The sequence below is a fragment of the Paramisgurnus dabryanus genome, chromosome 11, assembly GCF_030506205.2.
Source record: "Paramisgurnus dabryanus chromosome 11, PD_genome_1.1, whole genome shotgun sequence".
In the NCBI taxonomy this organism is placed as follows: domain Eukaryota; kingdom Metazoa; phylum Chordata; class Actinopteri; order Cypriniformes; family Cobitidae; genus Paramisgurnus; species Paramisgurnus dabryanus.
In genome coordinates, this window is record NC_133347.1 from 29756227 (window position 1) to 29779738 (window position 23512).

Consider the following 23512-nt stretch of genomic DNA (forward strand, 5'->3'; position numbering starts at 1 on the left):
AACAAGATAACAAGACTCACCTGAACAGAATGAGTTCATTACACAGGGTGAGTAAACATCACTTTAGAATTACAACTAGTACGATATTCCGGCGTGTAAAAAGAGACCACCTCTTTGTAAAACTAGTAATTACAACTTGTAAAATGGAGTCAAAATTTTCTGAGAGACTTGTACCAAAGAGTACATAACCAAAGAGGCAAAACTGATGCCTTTCTGCAAACAGTTACTACCTATAGTTGGAGCTTAAGTAGCGCGGTCGCCATTTTGGGGTGAAAATGCCAAATGGACAACTGCACAGATACTCAGAATGAAGATGAAAGAGAAGTCAGAGTGGAATAAAAGAATGCAAAGTTTAACAACCCACTGCAAAAACCATCAGTGTGACAGTACAAATCTTGATTTTTCTTCCTAAAGTAGTACGGTATTTTTTGTGTGTTACTAAACTTAATTTCTTTTAGGAACTGCAAGTCCTAGCCATAAACCATAAAAGTGATTTAATGGATATGACACTGAACTTATTAAATTCATTTGCTGAATTCATTTATTTTATTGATAACTTATTTTTGAATGTAGCGTTGTGTACCTCTCAGGGAACGGTTATTATAACATTAGATGAACTCATCACTTCATTCTACCTGTCATAACATTAATGAATTTAGAAGCGCAATAGAGTAATTCTCAAATTAAGTCAAATTAAGTCTCTGTCCCTGTCTTGTAACGTGGAGATAGACTGTTAGCTCTAACCAGATCTTCTTTACCATGTCTGCAGGATAGTGCTGATCCACCAGTCTCTATACAAAGGATATAAGCAGATAACATATCTGAGACCTAAAAAAATTGGACTTAAGATATAACACTTAACACTTAAATTTGTCTTATTTGAATTAATATGTATTTTTTGCAATGACATGATGAATAAATATTTATTCAAAACACTGTGTATAGTTGTTTTGTTATCTTTTTATTTTGTTTAATGTAACGTTCTTCTGAAGAAAAGGGTTAATTAAAAGTAAATGTAACATCTTGATAATTAATAGTCATCTATAAACTAAATTCACTTAAATGATTTAAAATAACTTAATTATATACACAACATTTAATTTGTAATTTAGTAAATACACTATATTTTGTTAAATAACAATTAAACATTTTATTTGCATCTACCTAGCATTCAAATATTATATACTTAATTATTTTTAGTGGTTTCGACTTAGAATCACAGTTGTTTGCTTCAGGATTTTGTTTTTATTAAGCTTTCACAGCTTTTAAATTGATTCAATATTGTGTGTGTAAAAATGTTTTACCAATAAAATGAAGTACATAATAGTTTAAAGTTTTGTTACTACATATTTTATTTATTTTCACATTTTTTAAGAACTCTTTAAGTGAAATAATTTCCCCACTGTTTTCTAGGCACACTTTCTCAAAATCTGGCTATCAGATGTTTCAAGTAATGAGGTTTGCTGTTGAGGAGATTAAAAACTCAACCACCCTGCTGCCCAACGTCTCTCTGGGTTATGAAGTTTTTGATTATTGTTCTGACACTAAGAATTTCCCTTCAGTCTTCAGTTTTATCTCAAAGAACGGCTCAATAAAACCTCAGGAAAAACTTAGAAGTCATCAGACTAAAGTCATTGCTCTAACAGGACCATATGAAAGCACAAGAACTATGACTATTGCACCACTGATCACAATGGACCTTATACCACTGGTAAATTATGTGTCTATTTTATACTGTTTTTATACTGAAATACAAACAAACACACATACCTCAGAACTTACTAAATTGCATCATTCTGACCCAGGAAAATATTTAAGTAACATTATGCATAAAACTATAAAGGTAGAGTTTACCAAAGTAACCCACAAATGCAATATTGTCTTTGATGTGAGATGAAATTGAACAGGGAAACCTTAGTTGACCATAGTCCTGTTGTGAGTAGACTAAATCCAATGATTTGTACTTAAGGTAGAAGTATTACACCAGAGAAACAGTAACCAAGCTCTGAGTGGTTACACCCTATGCAAATTGTTTCTAAAATAGTTTTTGTTTCATTCAAAGGTAAATTATGGAGCTACCAGCTATACATTAAGTAATAAACTTCAGTATCCATCTTTTATACGAACAGTCCCTAGCAACAAAGACTTAATCCAGATGATTATTCACATCATCCAGTGGTTTGGATGGAACTGGGTTGCTTTTCTTGGAGGCCCAGACAATTACAGTGAAGATGGTCTAAGACTGTTTTACAAGTACACTAGCAATACTGGCATTTGTTTGGCCTATCAGGAGACTATTGGCCAAAGTGCAAACTACAGTCTAACTCTTGAAAAGATTAATAAACTCAACATCAATGTCATCGTGGTTTTTGCTTTTCCAATATATGCAAAAAACATAGTGAGAGCTGCCATAGCAAACAACATCCGAGGTAAAGTTTGGATTGCAAGTGAAACATGGTCCATGAATCAGCAGCTTCAAAAAGAGCCGGGAATTGAGAAAATTGGGACAATTATTGGCATTACAGAGAGATTGGTGTCATTGCCGGGATTTAATGAATTCATTTCTAAAACCAAAGGAACAACTGAGGTTTATCCTAATGATAACATTGAGAGTGAAATCCACACAAAGACATGTAATCAAGATTGTGACAACTGCTCATTGGTCACCGCAGAGGAAATAATAAATGAAGATTCCACATTCTCCTTTGCCATCTACGCTGCCATATACACCATAGCTCACGCATTACATAAAGTTCTGCACTGCAACATGAACCAATGCAGCAAAAATACAACAGTCAAGCCATACATGGTAAGTGAATGTTTTTACATTTGCATGAATTCCTCTAAGCAAAAACAAAATGCAACAGTTAAAATCTAATAATCAAATATTTATAATTTTGCTAACAATTTATCCCCGGTTTCACAGACAAGGCCTAAGGCATATCCTTGACTGAATAATATTTTTTAGCTGTCTCAACTGAAAATAACTTGCACTGACAGATCTTAAAACGTATGCCTTAATGTATCCTTAGTACTTTTTTCTATACACTGTACTAATGACTGCTGTAGTCCATCTCTCACAAGAAGATATTTCAAATACTCAGACGACACTGTCATACTTGGCCTCCTCATCAGAAACTAATCAGTTAAAGTATATCATCAATTCATTGCTGATTTCACTCAGTTGTGCACAGACAATCGTCTTTTTTACAGTGTCACTAAGACAAAGTTGAATTTGGCATGTTAAAATTTCTTTAGCTAGATCTAAACCTTTACAAATGCAGATTGACCACTAGGGGTGGCACATGAAAAAACATCCCAACCGTTTGGTTTGCTTGTCTCGGCTTGGAGCGTGTGTGCCGTATGGTTTGACGCATGCGCAATGTAGCATCATGCCCGTATGTTACCTGAAGCCTTGTATACCTTGTATACTTTTGTCTGGCTCCACAGTGCTAGCCTCCGCTGAGGTGTTTATACTCAATGTGCAGACTGGTTGCTGGCATGATAAGACGTCATGCTCGGCCAGATTTGCCTGGAACTCATGCTTCTTGGGTTGCAGAGTCATGCGCAAAGTTACAAAATTTCGCACATTCTCACGCTTGTGTGGACACGTCAAGTATAAACAAGGCTTAAAGCTACACTGAAGTTGGCAGTTTGATAAATGCAAAGTAATTATTCTGTTTAATCTTTGTGTGCTTCAAGTTCAGTCTTTGTGTGCTAAAAAGGCACATAAGTTCATGTAGAGATAGCAATGCACATTCTCCTTTTTTGCCAAATAAATGAAAAGCATGTCATCAATGTCTTCTCTCTTGCTGTATCAAAATGTCACATAGCTTTCCTCAGAGATAATCCCAATGTGCTTAAATTCAGTTGTGATGATTACATGAAGTAACAATTTTGTTAATACTGTATCCCAAATTGTGGATACTTAAGCTATATGCTGAAGTAAATTTCTGGAGCGTTAACAATTAAAAGATAAAAACAACAAGAACTGTACAGAACCGAACCGTGCCACCCCATGTAAATACATGACATGACCTGACATACCAGGTGATTTATGTACTGTATGTCTTAACTGGTTGGTATATATACATTTAGCTGCTTAAAAACATGCAGTTAAGTAAGGTATAAATAAAAAAGCCTCTAATGAATAAAGATTAACTATAAAGATAAACACAAAAAAACTGTAGAAAAACACTGTTACAGTATACAGATGACACAGAAGTAAAACAAAAAGGTTGTTTATTAAAACATGAATGTAAACACAGGTAGATGGGAATGTTAGCATGATGGGATATGATGATAATGATGAAACAACAGATAACTCAACACATACATGTCTTGACAGTCACAGTAACAACAAAAAACTTTCCTTCTCTCGCTTGCACACAGATGAAAATGACAATGATGATGACAACAGGCGAGAGGATGATCAAACTTCACAGGTAAGTAGAGTCAGGTAAGTATCCACAGTTCAACTCATGAGAGATGCATGCTTTAACAAGACCGGATGAGGAATGAATGAATATGGCAGTCTTTTATAGTGTGATCAGGTGATGAGGGTCAGGTGACATGATTAGAAGTCAAATTATAGTGATCGTTGCGGGAGAGTACTTTGTGAACTTGGTGAAACCATGAGGATCTGCTCCTGACAGCGGTTGGGATTTCTGACGCCAAGGTGACCAACCTCTTCCTCTGGAAGCGAGTTTCTCTGGGTGGGTACTATAGTACTTGTTGAGCAGTTCCGGGTCCAGGATGTTGTCTCTAGGGACCCAGGAACGTTGCTCAGGTTCAAACCCATCCCAGTCGACCAGATATTTGAGCAGCCCACCTCGATGTCTGGAGTCCAGGATCTCCCGTACTGTGTAGACTCCATAGCTTTTCTCAAGAGGGGGGGGTTCTTCACCAGGCTCTGAGGAGAGGGAGGGAGAAACAGGGGCATGGTAAGGTTTGAACTGTAAAATGGTAAACATTGTATGAATACAGTAATAAAGAGGAAGTTGAAGTTTGAAAGATAACGAATTGATCTCCTTAAAGGAATAGTCTACCCTTTTGCCATATTAAACTATGTTATTACCTCAACCTAGACAAATTAATACATACCTATCTACCAAAAAAAAGTTTTATTTTGTGGCACCATACAGTACTTACTAGTATAACTCCTCATGTAACAGTCTTTAAATAGGGAAAACACAGAAGTGTTTGGTGGCTTCCCTCTTTGGTACCATAGGAATGAATGGGTCTAGGCTAAATGCTAACACATTCACAACACGCTGTACAGCACACGCATTGAAAAAAAGATAGGTATGTATTAATTCGTCTAGGTTGAGGTAATAACAGTTTAATATGGCAAAAGGGTAGACTATTCCTTTAATGATCTTGAATGGACCAATGTATCTGGGACTCAGGTTTTTGCAGGAGAGGTGAAGGCATCTAAATGGATGGGTGTCCTGGAACAATGGGCATCCACGATCCTTTGTTGTCAACTTACTACCTCCTGCAGATGATGGTGAGCTGAGTCCAAAAAACACTCTTAGTCTCATGGAACCAATGTTGAACTCAGCGGACTTCTGAAGGCCCTGAAATTGGGTAAGACCAGTAGCTTGCTGACGAAGTGTTTTGTGCATACCTGGCCCAGGGAAGGAATTGGCTTCATGAGTTCTGGTGGTTATGGCAGGAGGTTCGGAGGAATAGACTCACTTCCTGAATCTTTTGTTCGGCTTGGCCATTAGTCTGAGGATGATAGCTGGAGGATAGGCTTATAGTCACATCTTGGAGTTTCATGAAGGATTTCCAGACTGAAGAAATGAATTGGGACCTTGGTTATAAACAATGTCTTCCAGGATACCGAAGTATCTTAATACATGCTGAAAGAGTAATTCTGCACTTTGCACAGAAGTAGGTAGACCTTTGAGAGATATGAGTCGAATTTACTTGGAGAAACAATTGACAATGATGAATCTACAGGTGTTTTCTTGGGAAACTGGGAGGTCTGTATTGAAGTCCACCCCTAGATGTGACCATGGACGGTGTGGTATGGGAAGTGGATGAAGTTTACCAGTAGGAAGCTGACGGGGAGTCTTAGAGATGTCACAATCCTTGCATCCTCCTACAAACCTTGTCATGTCCTGAGCCATGTTGGGCCACTAAAATCGATGTTTAAGCAGTGAGAGGATTTGATTCGGGCTGGGGTAACCATTGCATATAGAAGTATGAGCCTTATGCATGAGTGGTGTCTGATGATGTAGAGAAACATACATATGAGTTCCAGGGCAGCCTGGTGGAACATTTTGTGTTTCAGAAATTGTGGCATCTTTGTTCCAAACAATTGGACTTATTTGTAAGACCTCTGACATATATAGCAATTGTAAGCCTCTTTGGCGCCTGACGAAGTTTGACAGAGGCTGTTTCTCAATCAGAAGGCTGCAGCCTCCTGCCTTCTGAGAAACGGCCAGACAGTAGGCAACTTTTGGAAATGGCCCCGAAAAGACAGCAGGAGTCAGGATCGGAGAAAAGGAAAAAGAAGAAACTGTGAGATGATGCCCGTGCATCACTTGCAGGTAAGTCCATCATGTTTAAAGGAGCGGTGAATCAAAAACTCAATTTTAACTTGATACTTTGTTATATAAGAGGTCATCATAGTTAAATGAACATCCTGCAAGTTTCAGAACTGAAAACGTCTGTGCTACTGAAAAATAACAGTTTTTGGCACCAAGCCAGTTTTACAACCAAGTGTGGAATTCGGATAAGTATGACGTCAAAGTAGAATTGAAGCACCTCCCCATAGCCAAATACAACAACCACTTTTATAGCCCCACCCACAGCTTCGCGTGACACACGTGTGTTCCAACAATCAGTAAAAATGTCTTTAAAGATTGCCAAATGTAACCAAAATGACTTTTAAATAAATTTTTTCTGATAGACTTTTATTTTGACGCGGTGATCTGGTAACCATGGTAACAAAGTCTTGGGTTGTGGAAGAACCGCGTGGGAACAACACAGAAGCTGAATACATTAATTCGGAGGCTCGGAAAATAACATTACGAATGCATGGATAAAGGTTGTTTTTGAAGAGTTCCAGCTCGCGTGGGGAGTGTTTGATTACCTTGTGTACTGTGCGGATTCACTTGTAAAGAAGCAAGTCGATGCTGGATTTGCAGAGAGACTATGATTAAAAGCACCACTAATATTGGATCTGACGAAAATGACACAGCAAGTAAGACATTTTTACTTTATTTAAGTTACTGCGTTTCACTATTGCTTTGTTAGAAGAGATCGCTTGATATGTCCTGTTGTAACATCCGTGTCTAAACACATATGTTTGACTGTTTTAATTTACTAAAAACATTAAACGATTAATAAAGGTGCAACACTTAACAATACGATTGTAATTTAACGGTAGAAATATGCAAAGGTAGTGATAAGGAAGGACTTATCACCTGCAGTTTAGATTATGATGCCCGCTTACTGTGTTGTATACGGTAATTTAGGCAAGTTGCGTTTGAGCAGTCAAACACTCAACAAAGCTTTTTTATCATATAACTGTGGTATGTAACTTTACGTGTATCTAAGAGCAAACTCACAAGCACAATAGAAATATACACAGTTATTGATAGAGCTTATGAGCCGCAGTTTATAATCTAATGCGCGCTTACTGTGTTGTATACGGTACTTTAGTCACGTCGAGTTTAAAGTTTTGTTTCTACTTTACTATACGTATTGTCATTTATGTGTATCATCTTTAGCACCCAGAATCTTTTGTGGCTCAAACATATATGTGTTCGGCTGCTATTTTCACACATTAATGTTTTTATAACATTTCCCCACATGTAATGACGGGGAATGAAGCTGTCCAATCATAGCAGTGGGCATAGGTGTCATTTACACTGGGGACGCTGGGGACATGTCCCCACCACTTTTTGAAATGGCTGATTTTGTCCCCACCACTTTTTGAAAGCATTTGGTTAAAATGTTCTGAAAAATCAAACAATACCTGTGTGACTTACACTGCAAAAATGACTTTCTTACTTAGTATTTTTGTCTTGTTTTCAGTAAAAATATCTAAAAATTCTTAAATCAAAATGTTTTTGCAAAATGACCTAAGAAAATAAGTCTAGTTTTTAGACAAAAAATATACAATTTAAGTGAATTTGTGCTTAAAACAAGCAAAAATATCTGCCAATGGGGTGAGAAAAAAATCTAAAAATAAGATTTCTTTTTTCTTAAACACTTAATTTAAGCAAAATTTTCTCACCTCATTGGCAAATATTTTTGCGAAAATACGAAAAAAGTTCTTAGTAAAATATCTAAAAATTCTTAAAGGTGCAATGTGTAATTTTTAGAAGGATCTTTTGACAGAAATGCAAAATAATATACAAAACTATTTTATCAGGGGTGTATAAAGACCTTTTTATAACGGACCGTTATGTTTTTATTATCTTAGAATAAGACGTTTTTATCCACATACACAGAGGGTCCCCTTACATGGAAGTCGCCATTTTGTGCCGCCATGTTTTTACAGAAGCCCTTAACGGACAAACTTTTTTTACTAAGTTGTCTCCGTCAATTACATGTTTTTCCGGTGGCGACTACCATAGCTTCTCAATGCTTTTCAAAACCGAGGGGTGAGCAGTGGACTGAGCCATTGGTTGTAATTCACAACCTCACCACTGGATGTCGCTAAAATTTACACACTGCACCTTTAAATTAAGATGCTTTTTCTTGATGTGCAAAAATCTAGTTTTTAGACCAAAAATATCAAAAAAGTGATTTTGTGCATAAAACAAGCAAAAAAATCTGCCACTGAGGTAAGCAATTTTTACTTGAATTTTTCTTGAATGTTAATGAAAAATTCTTAAGATTTTTTTGCTTACCCCATTGGCAGATTTTTTTGCTTGTTTTATCCACAAAATCACTTAAATTTGGTATTTTTCGTCTAAAAACTAGACTTATTTTCTTAGGTAATTTTGCTCATCAAGACAAAACATCTTAATTTAAGAATTTTTAGATATTTTACTGAAAACAAGGCAAAAATACAAAGAACATTTTTTCTTGAAAATAATTTTTGCAGTGTACGACTGGTTTTGTGGTCCAGGGTCACATATGTTGCGTTGTGTGCTTATAGTGTGTTTTCTTTTATATATTTAATGAATTTCATTGTAATCATTGACTTAATGCACTGCTGTTTTCTACGGTATGGTGCTTTCAGTGCCGGTCCTAGATGCTGGGGGGCCCTAAGCAAAGCTTTGTGAGGGGCCCTCTGTCAGTGCATTCAGACCCTTATAGCATAGCACACATACATCTCGGAGACGTCTATTTGATGTCTGCGTTTACATCTGCAAGATGTCTTATTTAAATTGTTTTCTCATCTGCAATACGTCTGTGAGACGTCTCCTAAAAGATGTCATATAGACATATTGAAGATGTCTGCAAGACGTTTTTGATTTAGAATGTATGTAAACCAGCTCTTTTCCTTTATAAGATGTTTTTACACACCAGATGTATTCCAGATCTCCAGATCTTTACCAGACATCTCACAGACGTACCTGTGCTATCTGGGTAAAACCCAGTCAATGTTGCTGTTAGTTAGTTGTTAACTAACCACATAGTGTATTATCTTATAGCTGTATAATATTCCCATATGCACATTACTTTGAAACCCTGACTGATAAACTTGCTGATTATAACATGAAACATGTATTTGCTGATAAGTTGTTTTGATTTAAAATGTGTTGTGAGAAGCACTAAAAAATTAACCTGATCTAAATGAATGTAATGAATCAAATTAAATTACATATAAATACATACTGTTAATACACAGGGGTTAAATTGGGATTTGTTATGTGGGGGGGGGCTCTGTGGGGAGGGGTACTTCGAGGGGTAACATGTTTAATACTGATGACAGCAAAGCCACTGGTGTGTTTCAATGACATTCTGGACCTCTGATAGGATTTGATAAGTTTCAGCTTTAAAAGAGCATTTCACCCGTAGAAACATTAATCTTTATTGAAAGTGTTATATTTGTAGTCGAAATGTAACAAACATTTAGAATTTGGTGCCTATTTTACAGAGAAAAGGGGTGTTTGTAGTCTCATTCCCTCAACAAAGACATTGCACTTCCTTCTTTCAATGATGCAAAATGATGATTTTTACATCATTGAAAGAAGGATGTGCAACACTGAAATCTGTATTTCTCCAGTCTCAGCGGCAACTGAGGAAATGATGCATGACCATTCAAAAACATGACTGGAGTTCTAACTATACAAAGCTTAATGCAAATGGGTGAAGTGTCCCTTTAAAGCTGTCACAGAGGTTGACCCCAAATATTTTAAAAATAGTGTCTGATTTTAAATATTGCAAATCTATGAGTTTGACACCCTATATCCATTTGTTGCACATGTCATTATGCACAACTGATCAAACTTTAAAGGAAGTTAAAAGAATCAATCTCCTTGAATAATTCTAGGCATAAGATGCCCAAAAAGACTCAATTAACAAGATAAGGTACAACACACAGTACTGTATCAGCAACATGTCTTAGAAATTAGCCATAGAGATTCCCTATGCTGGTCAGCAGCTACAATCATATAGTTAGGTTTGATTTGTGTAATCAAAATACATTATTTTATTATCTATACAATGAGTTATATCCAGTGTTATCCAGTTAACATACTGTAATTAAACGAGTGACATATACTTTAATCCTTTACAAATTTAAAGTCTTCTATTAAGTTTTCTCGACGTGGGCACCATTCTTACCTCTCTCTCTCTCTCTCTCTCTCTCTCTCTCTCTCTCTCTCTCTCTCTCTCTCTCTCTCGTCAAATTATCCTGCACGAGAGCGCGTTCTTGAAGTTCAAAGGAAAAAGCGCGTGTTTTCGCGGCAATTGCGTCACCCAATTCGCGTCATTTGAATCGCCCCATGCTAGGACGCGTGTCTTTACATTGACTTAATCTGCTCGCGCAAATCCTTTATCTTGTTCCCTTGCTTCACGTTTTTTTCCCTTTATTCTGCTCCAGACGGATAGCTTTGTCTTTGTTTTAAATCAATGGTGGGCATATAATATGCGCATCGTTACCAAATCACTCTTCTGCGTCATGCACGCGGCCGTTTCTAAATTTGAAGGCTGCAACCTCCGGATCATGTCGCATATGCGCGCTGCATACGTCATCAAACCTGATTTATTTAAGTTAAATAAGCATTTCATTTGCAAGTCATAAGCATAATATAACAATTAACCATTAACTAAGAATAATAGTCAACATTATAATTGTTAATATTCTAAAATACGTTTTTATGACGCATATGCAGCCTACAAATGTGACCTCTGAAGGCTGCAGCCTTCGGATTGAGAAACTGCCTGCATGTTGTCCGAGTACATATCAGTGATTTAAGAAATCATTAAGTATTTTTAAAAACCCGCACAAATTCGGAAGTTTGCAAATTATTTAAATTATAGCGTCTTGTTTTCATTAAACATAATAATAATTTTTCTTTGATATAATGGTTTTAAATAATTCTGAGATCAAGGGGGCCCTCTAGTGGTGCGGGGCCCTATGCAAATTGCGTACTTTGCGTATAGGAAAGACCGGCACTGGGTGCTTTGGCACTGTTCTGTTGAGCTTGTGTTGTAGGGACTGTTATATGTGCAGTCGACATTGTTGAGGGTTTTTTGGTGAGTATTTTTGTGTTGTTGACCGGCCTACACTATGCCGATTTTTTGATGCGCCGTTATTCAATATTTTTCCCGTCCTGCTGTAATGTTTTTTCATCTGATTTTTTGTCCCCACCACTTTTCAACACAAACTGACGCCCCTGGCAGTGGGTGTTTACGTCCAGGTCTTCAATGCGGCCCGCCCCTTCAAACGAAGCTTTTCTCCAGAGAGCCACTAATCCATGTTACAAAATAGCTTATAACTTATTGTTTTTTAAGTTTTTGAATGTATAAGTAGACCTCAGACAACAGTATAAAACAATAAAATCGACAAATTCACCGCCCCTTTAATCATTCCTAAATGCTGCTGCTAATTGTAATGCGCCTTGAACTTGCTGACATTAATGTTAGCAAAACTATGTTGTTATAACTTATAACTTCGGTGCAAGCTAAATTGAGATTTTACTGTTAAACATTACCTATGCATATATATTTTACAAATAACTGACGTCAGCTAGCTGTTACTTTCTTTACTATCTTTCTTTAGATATTGAGCCGTATTCTACGGTTTATTTTGAAGTGACGGTGGTTAATACTTTCTCAGTAAATTTTTTTAGAAATAAATCTAGTTTTTAAACAAAAACTATTAACTTAATGTAAATTAGTGCTTAAAACAAGCACAAAAAAATGCCAATGGCATAAGTTTACTTATTTCTTTGAATAAGTTTACTTTTATCATAAACACTTAATTCAAGAACATTTTTCTTATTCCATAGGCAGATTTTTTTATTTTATTTTTTGCTTGTTTTAAGCACTAATTCACTTAAATTTATTTTCCTTGGTCATTTTGCTCGTTATGAAAATACATCTTAATTTAAGAATTCTTAGATATTTTTACTAAAAACAAGACAAAAATCATTTTTGCAGTGTACTATTGAATTGTGTGCATTATTGCACCTCATTCTATTATGCTTTTATATTATATTATATTATATTATATTATATTAGATTAGATTAGATTAGATTAACTTAATAATTGATAAATAAGGAATAAAGAGGGAGAACTCCTTGGCTGCATGCTTCCTTTAGTTTTAAATGTTTATATTTTTTTCCGGTATAAGTTTCTTTGTTTGAATATTTTGTTCCTTTCTATACTGATCACTTTTCTTCATGTTTCTAAATTATTGCAGGGGCAATGCTGAGGTACGAACGAGGAGGAGCACAAGACCAAGAGGAAGATACAGATGAAGAGCAGCCATTTACAAGCAGCTCAGGCACACATCAACCCCAGCTGCCCAGCAGGTCTGTAGACTTCATAATAGGACCAAGCCCTGTTCAACCACCCTCATCCAGCAGTTTAGGGACAGAAACAAAGCAGATAACCACCACCTCTGAAAGCACAAGTCCTGTCATTGATAGTACATCAGCAGGTGATAATGTAGAGATCTGTGTGCCCCAGGGCATGAAATTAACACCCGACCACGCGCCAAATGCGGGTGGATTTTGCAATTGGCGGGTAACACTGTCAATCTACCAGCCACATTGGCGGGTAGCCAATGCGAATCAGTGATGCGCGGGTCATTGTAGAAACAACCCACTCCGACATTTTCCACTAACCCGCCCCGCCCGCAATTGTTCAAAATAGTTTTTAAACTCGACCGACTGACCGTGGCCTGAATATCATTAAAATATTTTTGGATGACTCGTAACCGGCACCCGCTCATTTCTTATCAACCCGGCATATCACCGATGCAAATTGAGTGATTCATTGAGAGGATGCAACTGCTGTTTCGCAACGTACATGCGATTGGAAAGAAGATGAGGCACTTCTCTGACTACGTTTGGATGTGCGAGTAAGTATTAAACTGTTGGTGAGATGGGATGACAATGCAATGCTGACATATGCTACTGTACAATCACAGTTGCACAGATGTGTAGTGCTGCTGTGATGGATCAGAACTCTTGATGTGTAAACTTTAGAGAGAGTTGCGCTACTATGCCTTATACTGTAGTACATTAACATACATTTTGCGAATATAGTAATGAAAAACAACGTATGTGCGGCGTTTATGTGCGCAGTTTGTGCCCCCTCTGTCTCTGTGTGCGTGCGCGGGTTTAAGGGGACTCAATAGGGCACATCGGAGAGACGCGTTCCTAAAAGCATGCGTACATAAAATCTTTCTGCTCTTGACAGGGCACATATAAATAAAATGATCTCAACAGTATTCATTTTCTAATAAAACATTTCTTTATGTCTTAAGTGTATGTATAGAGAGTCAAAAACCAGTCTGTGCTGGTCTTAAAGAGACAGTAATCTCAATTAACCTACTTAAGTCTGTGTCATTAATGTTAATCAAACAACCTAAGACAAAGAGAAATTCACTTTTGTAGCTCTGAAAAAAATTATATTTAATTCATACAATAAAGACAGTGTTATAATTCACTATTCGGGCAAAAAAAAAAAAACTGGCTGGTAAAAAGTCTCTGTGGCAGGTGGATTTCTAAATCCACCTGCCACAGTGGCTGGTGGTCAAAAAAGTTAACTTCAGGCCCTGGTGTGCCCCCTCCAACAGATCCTGCTTTTTGACCGGCACAGGTTTTAGACGCGGATCGTGATTTTCCAAAGAGACAAGAGGGCAGAGCGTTTCATAGTAGCCTAAATACAAAACGCTCTCAAATGGAGAGAAAATCATGAGAAGTTGGCTTGTTTACTCGAAAGAGAACAATGATGAGTTCCGATTTGCATGTAAGGTTTTCAGGTTTTAAGCTATTAAGTTGACTGCAGAGGCCACAGTGACTGGTCCAACATAAACAGTAGTTTGAGGAGTCATGAATGTAGCTCAGACCATGCCCAGTGCATTTTTGAAAGGAGAGAACTGGACTTGCGTTTACAGACAAATATGACAATAGACCACCAGGCGCTGACATTGCTGAAGGCAGAAAAAAGAAGGTGGCAAGATGTTCTCAAACGCTTACTTAAAATAACCCTATCTCTTGCCTCAAGGAATTTGTCATTTATGGCGCTTTTCCATTGCATAGTACCCCACGGTTTAGTTTAGTTTGGGTCGGGTCAGCTCACCTCACTTTGGCGTGGTTAGCTTTTCCATCGAGTTTAGTATCACTTCGGAGTGGGAGGGATTATAGGCGTGTCGTTATATTTACGCTGCCTACTGCTGTGACATCATACACGTGAGAGCGTTGTTGTACATTCCCATACATTCATTTATTTCTCAGTCTGCCACAAAATTAAAATTGGCCACCACAAATAGATGTTTGCACATCGCGTTTATAACTACCTCTATCTCATATGACAGTTTCTGTTCAAACACCCGACCCGTGGCGTCAGTCGACAGCGCTCCGCTGAGCCTCATTCAAGTTGCATATAAGCATATATAATGTGGACGTGCACGTCGCGAATGTGCCGCCACAAACTGCAAGTCTGGAAAAAACTGTTATGGTGTCCTGGATTCTCAACCTGCGGATGTTTTTCATCGCTAAAAGGGTGTTTGGAAACTTATAGCAGAACACAGATAACAACATGTTTGCTTAAGACAGCGCAAGCTAGCAGTAAGCTAAAGCTAATATTTACATTATAACGATGACGTGACGATTCTCTCAGACCAATCAGTGATCTACAGTGTTTTCGTGTCACGTTTGGTATCAGCTCGGGTCGCTTGGAACCCCAACCGAGGTGGTACGAAAAAAAGTATCGGGTACTACGTACTGCACCCAATGGAAAAGCTCCCAAAAGTAAACTGACCCGACCCAAACTAAACTAAACCGTGGGGTACTATGCAATGGAAAAGCGCCATTAGAGGCTCTTCACAGCATCTGTATGAACCAGACAATGGCAACTTCTTAAAGGAAGTGGAGCTTTTAGCCAGTTTTGATCCTGTGATGGAGAACCACCTGACCAAGAGAACCGATAAAAGCCCCCGAACCCATTATCTTGGACAGCAGATACAAAATGAACTGTTCCAGATCATCTCCACCAAAACTTTACAAACAATCCAGACACAGATTCAGAGCAAAATATTTCTCCATTATTCTTGACTGTACACCTGATATAAGCCACAAGGAACAAATGTCCCTTATAGTGCGCATTGTTGATTTGGTGCCAAAGCCAAATATCAAGGAGTATTTCCTTGGGTATATGGAGGTGGTTGAAACAACTGGCCTGAACCTGTCTACTGTCCATCTAGCAAGTTGAAGGAACTCAACATTCCATTTGAAAATTGCTGCAGACAGGCTTATGACAATGGAGGAAACATGAAGGGGAAAAGCAAGGAGTTCAGGCCCGACTGATAAAATTGAATTTGAGTGTTGTTTGAGCAGCTCAATCAATTAATCTCATCATAGCTGATGCTGCCAAGTCATCCAGGAATGCCACTGGCTTTTTTGGCTATTTACAGAAGCTATTTTGTTTCTTCTCAGGAACTATACAGCGATGGAGAATCTTGAAAAAACACGTCAACCTGACTGTGAAATCATGGAGTGATGTGAGGTGGGAGAGCAGGCTTAAGAGTGTCACAGCTGTCGGAAGCCAAATTAAAGAAATCAGAAATGCGCTAATTGAGGCTAGGCAAACTGTCAAGCCTTGGCAGAAAAGGTGGCATTTTTAAGATTTCGGATCTGTTCTGTTGTCTGGTGTGAAATTCTGCAGACCAGTTCAATGCAGCTTGACATTGCTGTAAGGCTCACTGACAATGCCAAAACCTCCCTCTCCAGATACAGGCACTCTGGATTTTCTGAGGCAGTGTCAACTGCCAAGGAGCTTTGCGAGGCCATGAACATAGAGCCAGAGCTCAAGGAGAAAAGGCTCAGGAACACAAAAAGGCAGTTTGCATATGAGACTGCTGACGAGCCTTTCAGTGATGCCCTCAAAAGGCTTGAGGTAAAACTTTTTAATAGTGTTGTGGACTCAGCTTTGATGTCACTGCGGGAGCGTTTCGAGACCATGACCCAGGTGAGAGACAAATTTGGAGTGCTGCTTGTTTTCAGCAGAGTGCATGGAATGTCCAAGGAGGACTTACAAAAACATGCATTGAAGTGCAGAAGACACTGACTGAGAAAGGAAATTCTGATATTGATGGACTTGAGATGGTTCAGGAAATTATCAACCTTCCTCAACTGTCACCACAGACAACTGCCTTGGAGTTGCTCACATTTCTCCATGAGAATTGCCTTCAAGAGGTGTATCCAAATCTTTGGGTTGCTCTTAGAGTTGCATTAACTCTCCCTGTTACAGTTGCCTCTGCTGAGCAAAGTTTTTCAAAAGCTCATTAAAACATACTTGCATTCAGCAATGGGGCAGGAGCATCCAAGTGGTCTTGCTGTCATTAGCATCAATGGTGAAGTGGCTCAGCTGTCATATGATGACCTAATTAGTAATTTTGCAGCGAGGAAATGCAGACGTGTGGCTCTATAGAGCCTCCCAAAACTGGTAGAAATGCTTGATCCATACAGAATAGCATTATGGATCTCTCAAAATGTATGTCTTTGGTTTATTTTGACAACATTTGGTCAAAGAAGTTTTTGCACTTTACTTGAATGTGTGTTTTATCTGTTCTACAATGCCTACTGTGTTTAAAAAGTAAGTAAAGTTGTGACTTTTAGTTCTCAAAATCTTTGTTTTATTTAAGAATACTGACTTTTCTTGTTTACTTATTGATGTTTATTTAACTACTTATTGGAATTAATCGCATTATTGGAGTACTTTTAAACGTAGTCAGTCTCAGATTATTCAGGAGAATTCACGCCTCCATGCATATGGCCTTTCTAATCAAAAAGTGTCTTCAAATTTTTAAATCAATATATTGTTTAATGTGAATAAGTAGGCAGGAAGATTTTTACTACATTCATTTATAGAATTTTCAAAATGCGAATTAAACAAAAGTACAAACAGTAAACATTTAAATAACAAAACATTAGTACAAGAATATCAACATATCCCCATTACCAGGTGTAGCACAATGCAGAATATATTATATGTAATATATCAGACAAGGTTCAGCCTAAAACAAGCCATAAGTCCAAGACATTAAGTGGAAAAAATTAATATTTAAGTATTTGAGAACGAAAATATTAAGGAGGAAATCTTATGTAAAGATATTTACATGTTGACACTTTAAAGATCATGTCCAATGATTCCCAAATGTTATTAATTAAAAGCCACCATCTAGATGACAAGTTTAAATTCTAAGCCACTGTTGTAAGAACAAATTACAGACATTGTGTCATTTACATCAAATTTCACCCAATACAATAGCCTGGTCTTCTTTCTGTTTAAGAATGCGCAAAAATGTTCTTAGAGGTTTTTGTACTTATACTTTACTGTCTTCTGCTGTTTATATTCCTTCCTATTCTGGTACTAAGTGGTCTAAATTCAGTACAATTGACTCATACTCTCTATTAGCAGAGGTTTCAAAAATGAAAGCAGCCACCTCTTTACTAGATCCCATACCATTTGGTATGTTCAGTTATGTTTTGCTTCTCTGTGTCCCTTTGTTCTGAGTATTATAAATGATGTGTACGGTGGTTGTACCAACAGCTTTTAAAACTGATGCTATTACCCTGGTGCCTAAAAAGTCAAATATTGACTGTGAGAACTTCACTAATTTCCATCCCATATCCAATCACCCTTTTATTGCTAAACTTTTGGAACAAGTGGTTTCTTCTCAGTTGATTTCTCATTTAACTGAGAACAATCTCTTTGAGCCTCTGCAATCAGGTTTTCGTAAGTCACATATTACAGAAACAGCTCCGGTTAGGGTCACTAATAACTTGTTAATCGCCTCAGAATCTGGATGTCTTTCAGTTTTAATCCTACTTGACCTCAGTGCCACCTTTGACACTGTTGATCACTCAATTTTAATTACTCGTCTTGAAACAGTTTTTTGGTCTTTCAAACACTGTTCTTAATTGGTTTATGTCTTACCTTTTTGATCTGAAGCAGTTTGTTGCCATGGGTGGATTTAGATCTGAGGTTAATGTTGTGCAGTCTGGCGTCCCTCAGGGGTCAATTTTGGGCCCTCTTCTTTTTAATATTTATGTTTATATTGGCAAACTTTTGAGATCACTTAGTCTAAAATTTCACTTCTATGCAGATGACACACAGATCTACATTAATTTACCTGATGAAATTGTGCATGTTAATTATCTTTCTGAGTGTATTTCTAAGATTAAGGAATGGATGACAGAAAATGTTCTTTGTCTTAACAGTGAAAAGACTATGATTATGCATGTTGGTTCACCTCACCAATTATGCAAAGAAGAGCCAGGTACTCTAAATCTTGATAGTTCAAATGTGGAGTTTCAAACAAAATTGAGGAATCTAGGAATAATATTTAATGCCAATCTAACGTTTGAGCTTCATGTTCGGAATACTGTTAAAATTTCATTCTTCCACCAAACAAATTGCAGCTCATAAGAAACAGATATATAATTAGGGCTGTAATGCTATATAATTTCTTTTAATTATAAGCAAATTAGAAATAAAAATTCAACAATAACTGCATTTTACAACAGCTTCTAGGAGAAATAAAGAAGTTGGACTTCCCACTCCATGGTCTTCAGGTGAAATATGTTAATGGTGATCCAACCATTCATTATGCAGTTGTACTCTGGAACACTGAAACAAATCCTCACCCAATACAATAGCCTGGTCTTAATAGCAATAGATGGTGGGCACTTATGATACATTTCCAGAATTTCTGTTTACCATCAATAACTCTCTAATGCCCTGGCGTAACAATACTTTAGTAAGTTACCTATGATACTCTTTATATGCTTTATGTGTCCTTTATTATGTATCTGTCTAAATCACCTTTGATAACATTTTTTTTTAATTCTATAAAGGTTCCTTTCTCAAACTGCTCTGTTGTGTGTAAGGAGGGTTATTCAAAGGAACATACAGGATATCATGATTGCTGCTTTCTGTGTAAAAAATGCCCACAAAACAGCTATGTGAATTATTCTCGTTAGTACCTTAAACTTCCTGGTTCGAGCCCTGGCTAAGTAAAGTGTGCATGTTTCCCCATGTGCTACTCCTGTTCTATTTCATCTCAGTCAACACGCCACAGAATGGGTCAGCCTTGCTAAGGATGAGCTTTCAGGAGATGGTATTCCAAATTAACCACGCCCTGCTCGTTAACATCATCTATATATACAGGTGCTAACTAGCTGGCTCTTTCTCTTTTTGCCTCCTGACTATTGTTTGAGCTGTTTGATGGTAAGATTTTGCTACCTTTTTGTTTGTTTCTGTCCAACACAAACCTCTTCACCTGTGAAGGTGGATGTTACTGTGTTGGCTGTGCCACATTTCTGTTGATTAGTTTAATGAGCCTCTTCACCCATGAGCGTGTATGCTACCACTTGGCATGCATTGATCAGCTTTTTGGACTTGCTCAAGGTAAGTAAGGAGAATTAATTACTAGTGTCATTTAAAATTGTGTATTTACTTAGTGTAATTCAATATTTTAAAGGAATGCCTTTGTTTTGTTTGCAGTTAGCCACATAAGCCTCTTCACCTGTTAAGGTGAAAGCCATCACTTTGGAGCACTTACACTTGTGATTATTATACAATCATCCAAGAAAGGCCACTTTGTCTGTGAAGACGAATGCAATTTGGATTGATTTCTTTTGTTTGTTAATTCCTTTTGGAAAATGCAAGAGGACAAAGATGTTACTGAATCACCTTCAGAGATTCCTGCAGGCCAGGTGGTACTTGGGCCTGCTCAGAATCCCAGAGAGGAAGGAGTGAAACGCAAACATGCAAGCAAACGCAAGCATGCAGATGAGGACATCAATCAACTTTAGAGGCAAATGCAAGGCATGCAAAAAACTCTGAATGGTTTGATGCAGGCTCAGCTATTTTCAGAAGAGGATGCATTGCCTGGAGAACCGATGTTTAAACATCCATTCCGCCACTCAGATGAGCTGTCTGTTGCAGCTTCTGGAGAGTTTGGTATGGATGAGGATTTAATGCCATCAGAACCTGGGACATCTCAGAATCAGGGGATTTGGCCTCTCAAGGCTCAGATCTTGCCCCTTTAGACATTTCAAACAGGGCAGTTACTTTTAGAGCTACAAAACGGGCGAACTTGGCCTCCCCAGTTGCCTCTACATCAACTTCAGTTTGACAGAGGTTCTCAACCCCCGAAAACAGAGGGATTGCCAATATTTCCAGACTTTGTGTCAGAGTTGCATTCTTCATGGTTAACTCCCAGTTCTACTGCTCTCCCAAGGACACAGCTAGGTAACCTAGCAGGAGCAGCAGCCTACAGGCTTGCTACAGCTCCTCAAATTGGACCCACATTTTCTATACTGGCAGGTGCAACTGCAAGGGCAGGTAGGGATGCCACACACCCTAGCAAGCATTGCAGGCTAATCGATAGTCAGCTCCGAAAGGCCTATCATGCCTTTGCCTTATCAGCAAGGCTTGCATGCACTAATTCTCTCCTCTTAGTCTATCTAGAAAATTTGGCAGGTGAGGAGACCCCAGAGGCTTTGCAGGTGGTGGACATGCTAATACGAGGGACAAGTGCACTTGTCCAGGCTCTAGGTCAGTCCATGGCTAGTATGGTTCAGGCTCGCCGACAGGTGTGGATGTCCCAGGCTAATCTTTTGGACCAGGACTACATGGCTGTATCTGCAGCTCCAATAATAGCTGGGGAGGTTTTTGGGGCCCTTTCAGAGGCGGCTCTGGAGCAGTACCGTAAAACTAGGGAGCTTACACGCTCTCTGCATCAAACACCAGCTATACCAGTCATATTGGTCCAGTAATATTGGTCCAACGAGGCCTATACAAGTCATCGCCAGGCTATTTCCCAAAGAGCACCATTTGGACCAGGCCAAGGACTTCGACAGTCCTTTCGGGGGAAACGTCAGGCAGATCCCTCACGATCAGTGTTAAAAAAAAGACGTCAGTGACGGTTACCAACCTCTGGCCCCACGGTTCACCAGTCAACATCTTCTCCACTGGCGCAAATGCACCCAGTGTCCGTGGGTGCTAAGCCCCTTGAGTTCGGATACAGGCTCCATTTCAGGTCCAGACCACCCAGTTTTCAAGGTATTGTCCCATCTGTATTAGGAGACAAAATACAGTGCAAGTCTCTTGCAGCAGAGTTCTCAGTTCTTTTAGGAAAGGGAGCAATAACACCCTTGGGAAAATTGATAGGGCAGGGGTTTTATTCCACTTATTTCCTAATCCCAAAGAAGTATGGGGGCCTTCGCCCCATTCTCAATCTAAAAAAGTTCAATTGTCATCTGAAGCGGCTGCCTTTTCACATGCTTTCCCTTTCAACCTTGTTGACCTTTGTCAGACAAGGGGATTGGTTCACAACAATGGACCTTCAGGATGCTTATTTCCACATCCCAATTCACAAGAGCCACAGGAAGTACCTCAGGTTCCAGTTTCAGGGCAACACATTCGAATACAACATTCTCCCTTTTGGCCTGTGATTAGCTCCACGGACCTTCACCAAGTGTATGGATGCTGCCCTTATTCCTCTTCTGTGCCAGGGCATACGAATAGCCAATTACCCAGATGACTGGTTAATTTGCTCCCCTACAGAACAGCAGGCCAGGCAGAACACAGAGCTGGATCTGGCCCACTTACAGAACTTAGGGATTTGAACCGCAAAAAGAGTTGTCTCACGCCCAACAAGGGTAGTAATTGAACTCTATGACAATGAAAGCATCTCTGACTACACAGAGACAGGCAGTGTTGAAACCATGTCTGTACCAGCTTCTCAAGAGGGAACAGGTTACAGTGAAGTTTGGCCGGAGGCTGCTTGGCCTATTGGCAGCAGCCACTAAGGTGGTGTCACTGGGGCTACTTTACATGCGCCCACTACAGCGATGGTTGAGCGCCCACAGAGTAAGCCCATACGAAAATGGACAACTAATAATTCAAAGGAATATTGATTATCTTCCAGCAATCCAGTTGTGGCTGTCAACTCCAGGCCTGAAGGAGGGAGTTGTCCTGGGCCCTCAGTGTTGAAGAGATGCATAACAACAGATGCCTCACAGACAGGCTGGGGGGACTGTCTGGAGAGGAAATCCAATGCAGGGACAATGGGAGGCCTCATTGAGAGAAGCGGTTTCAAGAGATGCATGTAATGATCTGGTCAGACAGTACCACAGTGGTTTCTTACATAAACCATCAGGGAGGGACACACTCACAATCCCTACACAGGAAAGCTTGAGATCTCCTGCTATGGGCACATGCTCAGGAGGTGTCCCTGAGGGCTATGCATCTACTGGGCCAGGAAAACACTGCAGCAGACCTCCTGTCCGGAGGGGGGCAAAGGCCAGGAGAATGGCGTCTCCACCCAACAATAGTCCAATTCATCTGAAATCATTTCGGAAAGGCCCGGGTGGACCTCTTTGCCTCATAAGAAACTACACATTGTCCCCTGTGGTTTTCAATGACGGGGCCCAAGGGACCTCTAGGGCTGGATGCCATGGCGAATGTATGGCCCTCAAAGCTCCTGTATGCAGTTCCACCTTTTCCACTGCTACCAGCAGTCCTGGCCAGAGTGAAGATCCTGAAGGACAAAGTCCTGCTGATTGCTCCAGATTGGCTGGAAGGATCACCATGGTGTCTCCCAATAAGGCAGGACATATTGTCTCAGGCACAGGGCCAGCTATGGCAACCGGATCCAGGGAGGTACAAGCTTCACATCTAGCCCCTAGGTGGGAGTCTTCCAGAGCTTTTGGAAAGGCAGTTTTAACAACCTTGCAGGCAGCTAAAGCCCTGTCTACAAGGCGATTTTATGCTTTACGCTGGGAAAGGTTCTCTAAATGGTGTCAGTCGAAGAACACTGACCCAGTTTCTTGTGAGATCGACTCAATCTTG

General features: G+C 39.0%; 1 pseudogene; it reads left to right on the plus strand.

Annotated features, from left to right (window-relative positions):
* Positions 1–1408: 1408 nt before the first annotated feature.
* Positions 1409–22287, plus strand: LOC135729942 (taste receptor type 1 member 2-like; annotated as a pseudogene).
* Positions 22288–23512: the final 1225 nt, after the last annotated feature.